The following is a 15,755-nucleotide window of genomic DNA, read 5'->3' as shown; positions in this document are numbered from 1 at the left end:
TCAAGTACTTCAGACTCTGCTGGTCCGTGTATATGGTACACCGAACGCCATACAGATAGTGCTGCCAAATCTTGAGGGCAAACACCACAGCCCCCAACTCCTGATCGAGAGTGGGATATCTCGACTCATGAGGCTTCAGCTGCTTCGACGCATATGCTATAACGTGCCCCATCTGCATAAGCACTGCCCCTAACCCAGATATTGATGCATCACTGTTAACACGCTGTCACGCATGAATTAAGCAAATAAATTATCACTGCTGGTTGCACTAAAAATATAGCATAGGGAAGCAGGGTCGAATCCTCAGGGACAAAGCCTAATCTAGTCAAGAAATAGAATATAAAAGGGGGATTTCAATTAAACTAAATACTAGAATTACAGTGATATTAAATTAAAGAAAAATAATTAATAAAAACGATTTCAGCTCTGGTGCGACTTTCCTAATCATGCAATCAACATTGACTTGGTTATTTCAGATGCGTTCTATCTAAGCTGGTACTGAGAAAAACTAACAAGGTCTAGTAATTCCAATTTTACCTTATTTAGTTAACCAAAACAAGCTATTTAATTAAACCTAACTTTTTACTGTTCAATTAAATAAGCTCTTAATTAAATCAGAAAAGTTGCATTATAATCTATGTAAAATTCCCAGCAATACCCAATACTTCTCACTGGCTCGGAAGCGTAAAGATATGACTTTTACAGTTTATACCAGAGTTAAATCCCAAAACGGAACCAACTGCTACTTGTTACTTTTAGCAGTTGACAAGAATAATTACGGATTCTATTAACTGATTAACTGGAATGATAAAACCTAGCTAGGTGATCAAACTAACAAGAATCAAAATCAAACATTCATTAAGCTCAAAACTGAAGAATCTAGATAGAAACACAAATCAAAAACCAGATCTAATGATCAATCACATGAAAAGTACTTGTCTTATGCAAAACTGAAAACTAAGGTTTAGCTAGACATGGCCAAAATCTGATAAAAATAGATGAAAAGAGACATCAAACAACTAATCTTACTAATCTACTTGAAGGAGATGATCCACAGTCTACAGATCTTCAGAAATTGATGAAATCAGAGAATTAACGCCTCCAAAATCATATTTTCATCGTCTGATACCTTTGGAATCGTTAACTTAGGTTACTGGAAGGCTATCAGGGTCTTTTTATACGTCCAGTAGCAAAAACAGCGTACCTGCGATCGTATGTACACAACCTGCAAGCGCAGGTTTTCAAATAAACACATTTGATGCTGTTTTAATGAAGTAGGATGCTATTTTGACACTTTTTGGCCAACCTGCGATCGCAAGGAGACAACCTGCTATCGCAGGTTTTGAGTTTTCACTTCCGGATGAATTTTGGGCACAAAAGAACGTCGAAGGCAACCTACGACCAAACTTTCGATCGCAAAAAGGTTACCTGCGATCGCAACGAGATAGCCTGCGATGGCAAGTTATGCCTATGACGTTTGAAATTTCGTCTAATTTTCAGATCATTTTGAATCGCATCAATCGGAGTTACAGTTCTTGAGATATGGTCAAAACACTGACAGGGGGTCATTGCTGCAAGCAATATCCTTTAACTTTGATATTGTATATTCTATCTTCGTGTGATCAATTTAATCAAGTGTTTCTTGACCAAAGCACCTTGAAATCATTCCCCGACATACTCCATAATTTTCAAGCTCCATTTTAAGCTCCAAACACACATCCAACTGCTCCCAAAGCACTACTCCACTCGAACTATCTGAAATCAACATAAAACATGAGCAGTACGGGAATTCTAAGGAAATACATGAGCTGAACATTATCTATCTAAATGACATGAAAATGTACAAAATATGATGCTAAAATGATAATGAAAACTACCCTATAAGATGCATAAAATGGCATCTAACAAATCTCCCTAAGCTTGAACCTTACTTGCCCTCAAGTAAGAAAAAGGATATAACATTATAAAAAATGGAAAGATGTAGATGACCTAAAAATAACATAGAATAAAATCTATAACAAGATTAAGGAAACTAAAAGTTTAAAATGTATCAACACACTACACTCTTTTTTTTTTTTGTCACATGATAAGATTTCACAACGAGGAAGCTCCAATGAAATCACTGTTGGATAAGGTTGAGGGGTTTTGAGCATTCTAACACTTCCTAAGTGTACATGCAACCCTAATAACCTTGGATCTATGTTTGTCTAATTATCATGCAAAGTTGAATTCCAAGGTTATATTCCTATCTAGCATACATGGGGAACAATTTTAACTTAAAGTATAGATAGAATAACTTACCTTGTTGTTGTTTGTGTTCCTTGAAACCTTGTGAGCCTAGCACCCCAAGTGTGATGCCTCAAATGCTTCACACAACACCAAATGCTCTTGGAAGAACTTATGAGAGAACACACACTTCTCAAAAATCGGCCAAGCCCTCTTGTTTCTTAGTGTAGCCGATTTTAGGTGGAGAACATGTTTCTTATATAGTTTTGACACATCTAGGGTTAAACCCTAATGTGTCATGACTCTTCATTTCCATGACCCATGGGTTTGTAACTCCCATGGAGCATCCTATGGGTGGAACCCAACTTGATAATCCATGGAGCCTCTTAGCCCACTATACAAGATATGGATGATTTACATAATCAACCCATATATTTAATTAGTTATATTTTGATCACATAATTAATTCTAAATTAATTCTTGATCAAACTAATCAAATAATATTATTAATATATTAGAACTTATAATATATTAATAATCTCGAAGTGTTATTTCTCTCATTTAGTCTATCCAATTGCACGGTGCCATGCAACCCAAATGGACTATGTAGGGTCGGGTCAAGTACATACCATAAATAGTTATGGACTTAGACACCTTATCCAAGATATAGTTGTTGTGTTATGTGTTTCAGGTACTAGCGAGGACCGTGGGAAGGCGCCGACATGATCTGTACACACTAGCGGAGGATTTATTTATTATCTTGGGATTTATATGTTTTGTATGATGAAATGATACATTGGATTTTTATGACTTGACTTGGATGAAAACATGCTTAAGAAAAGAAAAATTGTTTTTGAAAAGTTACGTTGTTACAATACTAAAATAAACGGGTAAAAAAATTCGTTATTGGGTTTGGTTGTTAATGTTTGAAAATTTTCACGATACATTACATTATTGAAAGCGAGTGAATATTTTACCATTACACATTAAATCAACAAATTTATAAGACAAAATTGCAAAAATGGTCCTTGTGATTGTCAAAATTATGTGCTTTGGAGCCAAAAAGTTTTGGGGATGCACAAATGGTCCAAAATTGGTTCTTTTTATTGGTTTTGGTCCCTATCCACTTAAAAAGACTATTATACCCTTTATCTTTGTCTTTCTTATTTTTATATCAATTTTAACAATTTTAACTAATTAAAAATTAGAGAATGGCGAACTCTCTCTCCTCTCTCTCTCTCTCTCTCTATCTCTCCCTCTCTCTCTCTCTCTCCATCACATGGGTTCCACTCTTCTCTTCCTACCGATCTTTCTCTCGATCAGAAAAACACACTTAAGAACACCCCAACCACCACCACCATCTGCTAACACCGCCAGATGCCACTGATATGTATGTGTATCAGGGAAGGAGCAGTGATGATTTCGTTCTGTAATATATCTCTAGTGGAAACAACGAACATTGGTGGTGACTGAGTAGTCAACAACGATCTCCTATCACCACCGTTTTCTAGCCATCGCCTCTGCTTCACTACGCTTACCTCCATATATCCTTCCTTAACTCGACGGAGCCTCTCATTCTTAGATCCTGAAACCCCTATTTCCCTTATAAATCTCTCTCCCTCTCTCTTTCTCTCCGCCTACCAGAATACCCTAATTTCACTAATACATCTCCCTAGATAGAAAAACACGCTCACATCGAATCAAAGGGTGCTCAAACCCAAATCGAATCACCCATCGAAAATTATTGCCAAGTGGGTGGTGTGGTAAACGAATTTAGTCAAAAGAGACGGCAAGAGACTTTAAACCGAAATCGAATCACCTACCAGGCATGGAGGCTTAGGTGGTGCATATCGGTATCAACAATGACGACGAAGGTAATGGGGAGACGGAAACCAGGTGGAGCAGCGCCACCGCCTATCAACAAATCCTCGATGTCTTCTAATTTTTTTGCCTTAATTTTCTTCTGTCAGTTTTTTCTCCAAGCCCTATTAGTTGCAATGGTACCGATTTTAGGGTTTTGGTTCGAATTGGAAAGGGGTGTCGATGGAGGATATGGTAATGCGGTAGTAGATAATGGTGAAGATCGATTGTGTTTAGGTTGCAGGTGGTGAGATGTAGGCACGATCATAATGGTGGTAGTGTGCGTGTCGATGGAAGAATATTTAAAAAATCGGATAGCACTTATCATAAACTCGTGTCCTTTACAAATTTCGCATTATATTTTTACTCAGTATGGGCTCTCTAGAATCGAGTCATTCAAAACCTTGTCTTGTCAACAACCTGAGGCTCACTTCTCCTCTGGCAAACTTAGGGTTACTTCTCCTCCGACAATCTCATGATTTCTTCTCCTAGTCGATGACCATAGGCTCACCTGACCTCGTTACAACATAGCATGTCAGAGAAGGTTCAAGAATGGTGATAATGAGCAATACAGTTGCATAACCTCAAGTAACGCAACCCTAATTCTAGTAACCCCTAACACTCAACCAATAAACTCCAATGATTCTAATCCAAAGCTTTCTTCCAATTATAAAAAACGCTGAGAGCAAAGAGTCAAAGATAATATTGAAAGAATGCAACAACTAGGGATTTACAATCTATCTCTTAAGACGAAAACTATGAAACCTAATGTTAGGTTTTGGCTATATGAACATTCATATGTGCACATACAAACCCTAATGCTTGGGTCTAGGTTTCTCTAAATGAACATGCATGAATCCAAGACTTCTAATGATCATTCTATCATAATGACATTAAGAAATCAGAGTTATAAGTTTACCTTGAATCACTTGTTTGATCTTCTTGTCCTTGGAGCTTTAGAGTCACAATTGTCATTCCTCTAATGGCTTACAAACACCAACAAGCAAGAGGATGATTTGCTAGAGTGGGGAGGGACTTAGAAATCGGCCAGGGTTCCTTTAGTGACAAGGGTGCCGATTTCCATGACCCCTAGGGTCTATTTATACTTGTAAGGCTCCTAGGTTTTACCTTTAAACCCTAATTGGATAACGTAAGCCCTAAGAAATCCAAATCCCTTCATGATAAGCCTTGGACGGATTTTAGGTCTATCCTAAGCCCCTAATATCGTCCGCCCCATTATCCATAAGGGATTATAGCCTAAAGTATAACTATCATACACTTAACAATTTATGCCCTTCTATTTAATTAATCTCCTTAAGTCACCAAATTAATTCCTAATTAATTTATGACTTATATTAATCAAATAACAATATTATTATTCCTTATAATATTTATTCTCTCATTGTAAATCATCCTATCAAGTTGCTATGGTGAAGGTAACCCAAAAGGACCATGCTCAATCGGGTCAAGTACTTACCAAATATAGTTGCAACCTTAGACACTATTCCAACAGTCTCCCACTTGGATAAGTCTAGTAACTATGTACACCAATTAGCAATCGTAGCTCTCAAAGACGCTATCAAACTCTGATCTAATCAATCTTGTCCTTTAGATAAGGGATCGTACAGTCCTTTGTATAGATATCATGCTGACAATCAAATGGAACGAATTGTCTAGCATTTGGTTTCTCGATCTCAGATTTATTCGACATAGAACTTAATCGAACACATCAATTTAGTTCTAACCGGGCCTGGCACATAAGTCAAATGAAATCATCTAGCGGCCGAGATATCGCTTTTACCTTCTTAGGATAAAAGTAACAGATAAACTTCGACTTATATGCATTTACTTATCCATTAACCAACTATACACAAGAATGCATTTTATAACATCAAGTTACTGATGCGGTTTTGCATCATCATTGTACAGCCAATTAACAAATAACAAACCATATATTTAGGTTTTAAGACCATATGATATTATTGTCTTGCGATCACCCTTTTATCACATTCCATAAGGTGATTCCAGCAAGCGCGGGTTTGTTCCAATGCTCAAAACTAGTTCATAAGCACTCATGAACATTGCAGCAAACTTTTGCTATGTCTAGTACCATTTAGACAATCTACATACCAATTCATGACAATCTTCAATCATAACTATTTCCAACATATGAACGATTGTGGACAATTTGAATAATTTGATTATTCTTAATAAACTCAATTATTCTGGAAGTCAAAACATGCAAAATGAAACAATAGTTAAACAATTAACATAAGACAGTAACATTACTCATAAATAATACTCTTTTATTTAATCATCATATGTTAATTACATTTATCTATCACACGTTTCTAACACTATCTAATCTATACTAATATCATCCTTCAACCCAATGGTCCTAGCATGCTACAAGTGCTTAACTCTGCTCAGTCCCTTCGTAAGCGGATCTGCTGGGTTATCTTCTGATGATATCCTCTTCACCACAAGTTGTCCTTCTTCTACACGATATCTTATAAAATGATATTTTCTGTCGATATGTCGAGATCTACCATGATCGCTTGGTTCCTTTGTCAAGGCAACCGCTCCTTCATTATCACAGAAAATCTCCATGGGCTCCTTTATGGTAGGTACAACTCCAATATCACCAATGAAGTTCTTTAACCATATTGCCTCTTTCAACACTTCGCTCGCTGTGATGTACTTTGATTCGCACGTTGAATCGGCTACGGTTTCTTGTTTAGAACTTTTCCAAGTTACTACTCCTCCATTCAGGGTAAAGACCCAGCCCGACTGCGAATGGTAGTTGTCCCTACCGGTCTGAAAGCTGGCGTCACTATACCCTCGCACCTTCCAGTCATCACTCCCTCCGAGGACTAAAAAACATTCCTTGGTCCTCCGAGGGTACTTAAGGATATTCTTCACCGCAATCCAATGGGCTCTACCAGGGTTCCCTTGATATCTACTGACCATGCTCAAAGCAAAGGCTACATTAGGGCGAGTAGAAGTCATAGCATACATGATTGAGCCAACTGTGGAAGCGTATGGTACTCAACTCATTTCTGCTATTTTGGCTTCGGTACTCGGACTTTGAGTCTTACTCAACTTGGCATTATATTGTATTGGTAATTCTCCCTTCTTCGAGTTTTCCATACTAAAACATTTTAATACTTTATCTAAGTAAGTGTTCTGACTAAGTCCTATTAGTCTCTTACTTCGTTCTCGCACTATCCTTATTCCTAGAATATAGGAAGCCTCTCCGAGGTCCTTCATAGCGAAGCACTTCCCAAGCCAAGACTTAATCTCCTGCAATGTCAGGATGTCGTTTCCTATGAGCAGTATGTCATGGACATACAAAATGAGAAAGGTAACTATACTCCCACTGGCTTTGACATACACACATGATTCATTTTCACTTCGTACAAATCCAAACTCTTTGACTTTCTCATCGAAGCAAAGATTCCATCTGCGAGACGCTTGCTTAAGTCCATAAATGGACTTCTCAAGCTTACACACTCTATTTGGATGCTTCGGATCAACAAAACCCTCTGGCTGAGCCATGTAAACATCCTCAGCCAACTTCCCATTAAGGAAAGCGGTTTTGACATCCATTTTCCAAATCTCGTAATCATGAAATGCGGCAATTGCTAGCATCACCCTAATAGATTTTATCTTTGCAATAAATGAGAAGGTCTCATCATAGTCAACTCCAGGAGTTTGACTAAAGCCCTTCGCAACCAATCGCACCTTATATGTGTGTACGTGTCCATCCACGTCGGTCTTCTTCTTGAAGATCCATTTTCACCCAACGGTCTTACGTCCGGGCACATAATCAACCAAATTCCAAACTTGGTTCTCATACATGGACTAGATCTTGCTGTCCATTGCCTCTTTCAACTTTGCAGAATCCGGGCTTGCCATGGCTTCCTTATAGCTATTAGGTTCATCTAGATTTATTAGTGTGCTATCACTAAAATACGTGTCCCCTTCAGTAGTAATATGAAAACCATATAACTAGGGTTGGACTCTAACTCTTTCGGAACATCTAAGAGGTAAGGACTCGTCAATCGGTTCAACCAGAGTTTCCTCGTCGGGTTGAGGGCCAGTGGTAGAGGTTCCTTCATCTATCGACTCTTGAATCTCTTCAAGCTCGATTTGCCTCCCACTGTCTCCTTGGCTTATGAGTTCTCGCTCTCAGAAAACTCCTCTCCTCGCAACAAAGACAACATTGTCCTTCGGTCTGTAGAAGAGATATCCAAAGGATTTCTGCGGGTAGCCGATGAAAATACATCGCTCACTATGAGGTTCGAGTTTGTCATGAGTATCTCATCTTACGAAAGACTCGCAACCCCAAACCTTGATATGTGCTAACGAGGGAGCTTTCCCTATCCACATCTCGTGAGGTGTTTTAACAACCTTCTTAGTAGGGACTCGGTTAAGGATATAGGCGGAAGTCTCTAAGGCATACCCCCAAAATGAGATAGATAGTGAAGCACGACTCATCATAGAGCAAACCATGTCCAAAAAGGTTCGATTACGCCTTTCTGCCACACCATTCAATTGTGGTGTCCTAGGTGGCGTCAGTAATGAAACTATTCCACACTATTTTAGATAGTCGTGGAATTCAAGACTTAGGTACTCTCTTCCTCGATCGGATCGAAGCATCTTGATTTTCCTGCCCAATTGATTCTCCACTTCATTCTTGAACTCTTTGAACTTTTCAAATGTTTCTACTATTGCTTGATTAAGTAGATATACCCATATCTACTATAATCATCGGTAAAAGTCACATAGAAGCGGTTCCCATCCTTTGTGGTTGACCTAAACGGTCCACATACATCGGTATGTATTAGGTCCAATAAACCCTCACCCCTTTCACATGTGCTAGTGAAGGGTGACTTGGTCATCTTTCCAAGTAAACATGATTCACACGTGTCATCTTCCCTAAGGTCGAATGACTCCAGCACTCCATCCTTTTGGAGTTGGGCTATGCGCTTCTTGTTGACATGTCCAAGACGATAATGCCAAAAGGATGCTCTATCCATACTATTGGAAGAATCCATGCATAAAACATCATTTCCTAGGTTATCTACAATCATAACAGTTACATAAAATTCCATTACATGGTATTGCTTCAAAATATAAGACACCATTTAGATAAGCACAAATAGAACCATTCTCTTTATTAAAAGAAAATCTAAATCCTTGTCTAAACAAACCATGAAATGAAATGATGTTTCTTACCTTTTGTAACAACCAGAAGTTTTCCATCGTCAAAAACTTGTTTTACCCGTGAGATTTCGCCGTTAGTCGATTCGTTTCGTTGTTGGTTTGGGTTAAAATAATTAAATTTATATGTTTATTATAATTGAATGAGTGTCCAAACCCCTTGGAACTCATGAAATTAACCCAAAAGTGTTTACTTCAAAAAGTTAGAAACATTCCCGCCGGGTGACGGTAACTTAATCGGGTGCGACCAAAAGCCCCGTTTAATGCCAGTATCGGGTAGAATTCCACCGTGTCCAAGTTTTGGGAACTATATAAACGTGTTAAACCTTTCATTTGAAGCTTTTTCCTTCTCTCTCTACTCTCTCTCTAACCTCTTTCTTAAAATCCAAGATTAAGGGTCCAAAACTCAATTTTAAGGTCTCAAATCCTTAAGGTAACTTCCTAACCTCATTGTATAGCTTATTTGACTTCCAAATTCGAGACTTAATCATGAAATAGGACACAAAATATGAGTTTACGGGCCAAGAAGGTGCCTAGGCCGTAAACACCAAGTTTGAAGGGTTTTGAGCCCTTAAACCCCTCCGTGACAATTTTGGGACCTAGATATGGCTAAATGACTTCAAGATATGGATTTTAAACATTTAAAACATGGATTTTGTGAGGTTTGAAGGAGATTACGGCCAAGGCACAAGCTTGGGCCGTAAACTCATATAAAAGGGGTTTTCATGACCTTAAAGCCTTCCAAATCACAAACAAGGCTTAGATATGAATTATAGAATATTGGTATTAACATTTGGACACTTGAAACATCATTTTTGAAGGGTTTGTGTGAGTTTATGGCCAAGGCATGTGCTTGGGCCATAAACTCACTAAACTTGGATATAAATTCACTTCTAAGGTGTTAGAAAGCCATCCAACACCACCAAAAGCCTTGGAATAAATCAAAGGACCAACCAAAAATAGTTTTAAGGCTTTAAACATAACAAAATCCCATATATGAGAGTTTACGGCCATAGAACATACTCCATGGCCGTAAACTCCAAAAACCCTTCTAAATCTTCAAACAAATGCATCTAAGCCCTTGGAACAATTTTACCAATCACATGTGATTTGTTTTAGCATCATTCAACACCATTTTCATGAGGATTAACGATTTTACAGCCAGGAGCTTATGCTAGGCCGTAAACTCCCATAAATTAATCATTTTGATGTTTTAAATCCATTCCAAGCCTTTAAATCCAAAACTAGAAAATTCCCTTAAGTGATTTGAAGTCATTTTTGCCCTTAACTCACCCCACCATGAGTTTACGGCCGTAAACTCATGGGTAGAGGGTCTTGTGGCCGTAAACTCCTTAGGGAGTGTTCCTTTGATGTCCCAACTCATTATCCTATCTATATGTGTCCCTAAACGCCACCCGGGTCCCTCCAAACACTTGTATCGGAGTGTTTTCGCGACTAGAAACAATTGTCCTTATGAAATAACCAACCTAAGTCCTAATTAGATACAAATGTGTATCTTTACATTATACTTAGGAACCTCGTGTGTTTGCAAGCCCCGGACCAACACTTAGCATCCGAAATCGCCACATTTCTCGTCCGGTGAGTTCATACCCCTACCCTTTTTCAACTGTTTTCACTGTTTTCGGGGGGGGGGGGGGAATACAAGAAAAAGTACAAGGAAATCTTGTACTCAAACTTACTGTTTTCAGTTTAATCGTTTTCATTCTATATGTTCTAATATCACTAACTGCGTTTATCAAATAGTTCAAATTACGAATTTAGCTTTTAAACTAATCATAGATTTCTTGATAAAATGTTCTAATCTAAACCATGTTTCATAATCTACGAATAACTTATACTAATTTCCAATTATAACTAATTACGAATACGAAGTTATAACTAGGAATATAACGAATACGAAGCCATAATTAGGAATAGAACGAATAAGAAACTATAATTAGGAACAGAACGAATAACGAAACTACAACTAGAAACAGAACAAATAACACATCTATAACTAGGAACAGAATGGATAACGAAACTATAATTAGTAACAGAACGAATACGAATACGACTGTGAATACGAATACGACAGCAAATAGTAATAGGAGTAGGAATAGGGAAACGAATACGACTGCGAATACGAATACGACTGCGAATAGTAATAGGAGTAGGAATAGGGAAACGAATATGACTACGAATACGAATACGAATACGAATAGTAATAGGAGTAGGAATAGGGAAACAAATACAACAACGAATACGAATATGAACATGAATAAGTACAAGAATATGTATAAGAATAAGAACACAAATATGAAGATATGTATCTAAGTATACTCCAAGATAATACCATTAGATTATCAGAATACCTAGTTAATACAATATGTACGAAAGGAAATAAATAAGTATGTCGAAGTCCAATAACTAAAAATTACTTTTAGGAAGGTAAGAGACTTTCCTGGGGAAAACAAAACATTACCTAATCAAGTTACATCTTTTACATCTTTAACATCATTCACATTAGAAACCAACATCCAGGAAAGCATGGGGCTTTCCTGGGTAACACTTATATAACTAGAAATAGTAACAAACTGAATAACATTACATCTTTTACAATTGGTAATATACAATAAGAAAAGTATGGTACTTTCCTGGGATCATAGATAAACAACCAGAACCGCGTAACCTAACAAACGATCAACCTTCTCTTTTAAGAAAATATAGGATTTTCTTGGATAATAACCTTTCGATAAACTAAAGGAAACTCGTACATTTTCACAAAGTAAACATCTTATGAACTCACCAGCTTTATGTTGATTTTCAAACTGCTTGTATTCTCAGGTTAACATTAGACAGGTACCTAGCGAATCTTTTGGAGAAGACGGAACGTACAGAAGACTCGTCTCTACTTTTGTTCATATATACTATGTATTACGAATGTACAACTTTTCTTTTGAACAAATGTAAACTTTGATATGTAATGTAATGGTTGTTTACTTTGCTTACTATGTACATTGGATTTGATACTCAACTTGGAGTTAACCCCGGAAACGTTTCCGCCTTCAGCTTTCGGGGTGTGACAGATTGGTATCAGAGCCCTTGTTTATAGTAAATGGAGTATACCAAACCTTACATGGTATAAAACTATAAACACTAAAGGGCCTAAATGCTCTGAACTAAAAGTATACCTCAAATATAAGTATTTTCAAAAGTATACAAGTATACCGAACCGTCGAAATCCGTAACTACAAGTAGAACAAAACATAAGTAAATGGGTGTTGTACACTGCGGTTAAACCTGGGCAGTTATGTAGTCGTGTCTAGTATCAATATAGCCTGGCCAACTATATTCATTCGAGACACGGCCAACATGTTCTTGGGAGTGATTGTGGTACGCAGCATGCCTAAAACTTACCCAATACCCAAACAATGAGCCGTCGCTGCAGCGAATCATGAAATACTATGGGAGTATTTCTCGAGCCAAATCCGTTATAAAATTCCTCATCCCAGCGTTGCTCCTTAATCATTCCTATAGCGATAATTTATCTGTTTGATAACTCCTTCCTGTTTTATCGCTTAATAGAATTCTATGCATGCCATAAAGAGATATCCTTTGTATCATATCTCTTGATTCAATTCAGAGGGCTTATCATCCTCTCTTCCTAATCTTATTAGATCAAGATGCCTCCAAGAAAGAGACCCAGCTCGCAGAACAACAACAATCCTCCTCAAACACCACCATCTCTGCAAATCGACTTGGCAACCCTTCAGTCAGTTTTAACTGCAGCATTTTCAGCAGCCATGTCGAAAACGAACCCCGGTAGTTCGGGAGGTGGTCCCCAACCTCAAAATTAGGAAAATAGCCAGGGACACCAAAAGGAGTGTTCCTATAAAGACTTTATGCATGCGAAACCTACATTCTTCGATGGCACAGGAGGTGTCATTGCTCTAACTCGATGGTTAGAAAGGATCGAATCTATCTTCAAGATATGTGCTTGTTCAGAATCCGACAAAGTGAAGTTTGCCGCTTGCACTCTCACCAACAAAGCCCTGACTTGGTGGAGCAGCCGAGTCAAATCTCTAACTCTACCTGTAGCTAATGCTATGGGTTGGGAAGTTATGAAGGAACTTCTATACGCTGAGTATTGCCCTCGGGGTGAAATCCAGAAGTTGGAGCATGAACTTTGGAACCTAAAGATGAAAGGTTCCGATATCGTCGCTTACACATCTAGGTTTGACGACTTAGCGCTTCTTTGTCAAGGGATGGTTACCCCGGAAAGTAAGAAGATAGAGAGGTTTATCTGGGGATTAACCCAGCCAACAAAAGGGAACGTCTTAGCTGCTAGACCAGATACATACGACAGCGCCAAATGCCTAGTGCAAATCTTGATTGACCATAGTGAGGACATAGAGGAAGCAGCCACCACTCCTGAGCCGACAAAAAGAAGTGGTGAGAAAAGAAAGTACCAGGAGGTGGGGGATAAATATCAGCCTTCCCAGGAGTTCTTGAAGAGACAACAAATGGTGATAGTCCACGCTGCCACTACCCCTGCTGTTGTACCCGTCATCGGTTCCTCAGCTCAAGCACCTAATATCGGATATGTCGGTGTTCTCCCGTGGTGTAACCAGTGCAGTTACCACCACTATATTCCCGGTCCCTGTCATATAAAACTTTGCAAAAATTGTGGCCAAGAGGGTCATCTTGCGTGAAATTGTAGAACACCAACAAATCAAGCTCCTGGAGCGGGCGTCAGTCAGGTCTGTTATGGTTGCGGAAGGGTCGGACATTATAAGAGAAACTGCCCAATGCAACAACAACTGGCAACTCTGGAAGAGTCTTAGCTATAGGACAAGGTGAGACAGCCACCGATCCCACAGTTGCCCCAGGTATATTCCTTTTCGACAACCATTTCACTTACAATTCTTTTTCAATTCTAATCCAGAAAGATAAACTGTTATCTATTCATTCGAATCTCTCCATAAACGTAGAACTTTTCAAAATCCGCATTAAGATTGATCCCGTAGCCTACAAACTTCGATTAACCTCGAAACCTAGTAACATTCCTCTTGTACTTCACGTCTCGATCTTTAAGAAGTATCTACCCAACGAAACCTGGACGCATCCCGATAGTGAGGGTTCACTAGAACGTCAAGTGGAGATTCGATTCCACATGGAAGCGTGAAGACCCGAAGTAGTAGACTCATCCTCGATTCTCTTTTCAGCTTGCAATTTGAGTTCAAATATTTGAATTTCGGGACGAAATTCCCTCTAACGGGGAGATAATGTAACAACCAGAAGTTTTCCATCGTCAAAAACTTGTTCTACCCATGAGATTTCGCCGTTAGTCGATTCGTTTCGTTCTCGCTTTGGGTTAAACTAATTAAATTTATATCTTTATTATAATTGAATGAGTGTCCAAACCCCTTGGAACTCATGAAATTAACCCAAAAGTGTTTACTTCAAAAAGTTAGAAACATTCCCGCCGGATGACGGTAACTTAATCGGGTGCAACCAAAAGCCCCGTTTAATGCCGGTATCGGGTAGAATTTCACCGTGTCCAAGTTTTGGGAACTATATAAACGTGTTAAACCTTTAATTTGAAGCTTTTTCCTTCTCTCTCTACTCTCTCTCTAACCTCTCTCCTAAAATCCAAGATTAAGGGTCCAAAACTCAATTTTAAGGTCTCAAATCCTTAAGGTAACTTCCTAACCTCATTGTATAGCTTATTTGACTTCCAAATTCGAGACTTAATCATGAAATAGGACACAAAATATGAGTTTACGGCCCAGGAAGGTGCCTAGGCCGTAAACACCAAGTTTGAAGGGTTTTGAGCCCTTAAACCCCTCCCTGACAATTTTGGGACCTAGATATGGCTAAATGACTTCAAGATATGGACTTTAAACATTTAAAACATGGATTTTGTGAGGTTTGAAGGAGTTTACGGACAAGGCACAAGCTTGGGCCGTAAACTCATATAAAAGGGGTTTTCATGACCTTAAAGCCTTCCAAATCACAAACAAGGCTTAGATATGAATTATAGAATATTGGTATTAACATTTGGACACTTGAAACATCATTTTTGAAGGGTTTGTGTGAGTTTACGGCCAAGTCATGTGCTTGGGCCGTAAAATCACTAAACTTGGGTATAAATTCACTTCTAAGGTGTTAGAAAGCCATCCAACACCACCAAAAGCCTTGGAATAAATCAAAGGACCAACCAAAAATAGTTTTAAGGCTTTAAACATAAGAAAATCCCATATATGAGAGTTTATGGCCATAGAACATACTCCATGGCCATAAACTCCAAAAACCCTTCCAAATCTTCAAACAAATGCATCTAAGGCCTTGGAACAATTTTACCAATCACATGTGATTTGTTTTAGCATCATTAAACACCATTTTCATGAGGATTAAGGAGTTTACGGCCAGGAGCTTATGCT

This window comes from Lactuca saligna, chromosome 3 (assembly GCF_052625555.1).
Source record: "Lactuca saligna cultivar CGN05327 chromosome 3, ASM5262555v1, whole genome shotgun sequence".
Classification (NCBI taxonomy): Eukaryota; Viridiplantae; Streptophyta; class Magnoliopsida; order Asterales; family Asteraceae; genus Lactuca; species Lactuca saligna.
The sequence above is the reverse complement of the archived record's forward strand: the minus strand, read 5'-3'. Positions refer to the sequence as shown.